The 2,253-nt window shown below is 39.6% G+C and overlaps 2 protein-coding genes across 2 annotated transcripts in view; one reads left to right on the top strand and one right to left on the bottom strand.

The window, feature by feature from the left end:
• Positions 1 to 2,253, bottom strand: part of T265_12028 (hypothetical protein) — a gene marked incomplete at both ends in the record, with an annotated part of 43,711 nt that overhangs the window by 30,348 nt on the left and 11,110 nt on the right. The gene's annotated exons all lie outside the window — the stretch shown is intronic.
• The window catches only part of T265_12027 (hypothetical protein), a gene marked incomplete at both ends in the record, with an annotated part of 18,997 nt that overhangs the window by 5,906 nt on the left and 10,838 nt on the right, over positions 1 to 2,253 (top strand). The window lies entirely within an intron of this gene.

The raw sequence follows: 2,253 nt of genomic DNA, 5'->3' as shown, positions 1-2,253 counted from the left end.
TGCTTGGTTGGTTCCACCCAACCCTGCCCTGATGACATTGCCTCGATTGATGATGAAATGTTTGCAATCCAACTGCCAAGCTCAGCGATCAGACCAACAACCGAGCAGCGCACCAGAGCTACCTACATTCCACAACACTGCCAATATCGATCGCAGTTCAAGTAAGCCTAAGTCTAGCCGGAAATGTGCGTCTTAAAAGTTCAAATAGGCAGCAACAGGCCTTGTTCTCTGGCTGGCTACTTTCATGTGCAATGACTAAAAACCATAGAATATCACGGTCACCTGGAATCTGATAACTTTGTTTTGAGGATAAGTTGACATCAGCAGCATGAATTTGGCAAGGATTTCGTCTCGGACTGGGTGTGAATAGACTATACTAGTGTGTTTTCTGGTTAGTAATTGGTCTTATCTGGCAGATTCGTCAGAAGCTACTCACGCGAAATCGTTTACGTAATTTTTTTAGGTCTCACTGGTTGCAGCAAAACACTTCAGAATTCACAATAAAAATATGGCACATCACAGTGCATAGATCAATGTTGTCTAGCTGACTAGGCTAGCTTCGTTTATCGGGTCAGAACAGATACACTTCTAAACATGGCTACAAAAGCCAGAGCCAAGATTTATGATTTGTTTTTTCGAAAAGTGCCAAATTCTATCACCAGACTCTGGTTTAGATATCGAAAATATGGGATAAATCTAGTCCCACTTAGGTTGTTGAATATCACTGCTAGAATGAAAAGCAAACTAAGCTGGTATCGGGTGTTCGGAATAGGGCTCCTGGGGTACGTTACCCTTAGGGAACGTGACTGCGATTATTAGCCTTAATGTTATATTGTTATATCCCAGTCACACCACAGTTGTCTTTTCCATTACTAAGCCAACATAAGCAAATCAACAGCTTGATCAGCATGTATCCCATGTGTATTATGATAGTTTTCCTCACGTCCAAAACAGAGTTTTACGATGTGTCAAATTTCACCCTCAGTTTCTCTCCGTTGATTTTCCGCATGTCTCGCCAATAGCTTCTAGGACAAACGGCTGCCACACGCCCCAGTTTGCCTAACACTCGACACAGATTCCGAAGAGGTTTTCAGTAGATTTTTCGTGCTTCACACTTTACAAGTTCACTAAAGTCTTTTCCTTTTCTTCGGACTTTTGATATTTCTGTATTTTATCTATATTTTATCTCGTCTCAGTTACACAAATCCCATGTTTTGATTCGTTTCACAAGAGTTTCACTGTTGTACGTCACAACATTTTTCGGAAGGAAATGGCTCAGTGGGAATCGAGCACCGTCAAAACCGAATTGATCGATTGTGCTCATAGATTCGGCAAAACTGTGCCCAAATCGCTGACATTATGACAAATAGCATGAGTCTGCCCATAACTTTGTCAAAAAAGCTTATTTGCGCATCCTTCAGTGTCCCGATTAGGTGAGAGTTTACGGCCCTTTTACCGAACAAAATTGTAAACTTTTTATTTCATATGCTAAATAATACGAGAATCAGTACACTGAGAACAAAATCAATTTCAGATTTCCAGGATTGGATTTGAAATGTCCACTGTCTGCACAAAATAGTCAAACATCTGAAATGACCGTTCAAATGTGGAATTGTATTTTCTTTGCATGGTTCCAGGCGATATGATATATAGTATGTCAATCTACATATTACACGTATAGTAATATATAATACGAGTAACATGTGGCATCGTATACTTCAAGAAATAAATTCATCTAGATTATCTAATGTCCTGCATGGTTGTTCATATTAGTATCGATCAGATTAGAGAATTCATCTGCTCGATTCAAGATGTGATTAACAAATTTGAATACATGAAGTCAACAGTAAGCATTCCAGACCAGAAGAGTTTAGTTATTGCAAAACAGATCACCCTCTGATTAGTTATTCACTGCACGCACAAAATGCAGAGATTTGGAACTTACGCAGAGCAGATAAACTCTTTACTGGTGAATTTAGTCAACCAAATGAAGGAATGTGTGGCGATCACAACCCTAGAATATTCAACCTGATAGTACGAAATAACACCTCTGATGGTGACATGTCTGAGAATATACTCATGCCAGCAGGGTTCTTTATCACTCTGTCTTAGTTGTTTTGTCTGTCCACGGCTTCTGTCTGAAAAACATGCCTTGAAATACTTGTGTTTTATCTTCCGTCATACACTTGTCAACAACCTGGTTCTTTTGGTATAAATGGGCTGTCTTCCACAAGAATATTCACTAAAGTGGGC

Source organism: Opisthorchis viverrini, assembly GCF_000715545.1.
Source record: "Opisthorchis viverrini unplaced genomic scaffold opera_v5_767, whole genome shotgun sequence".
NCBI classification, from domain to species: domain Eukaryota; kingdom Metazoa; phylum Platyhelminthes; class Trematoda; order Opisthorchiida; family Opisthorchiidae; genus Opisthorchis; species Opisthorchis viverrini.
The sequence above is the reverse complement of the archived record's forward strand: the minus strand, read 5'-3'. Positions and strand labels throughout refer to the sequence as shown.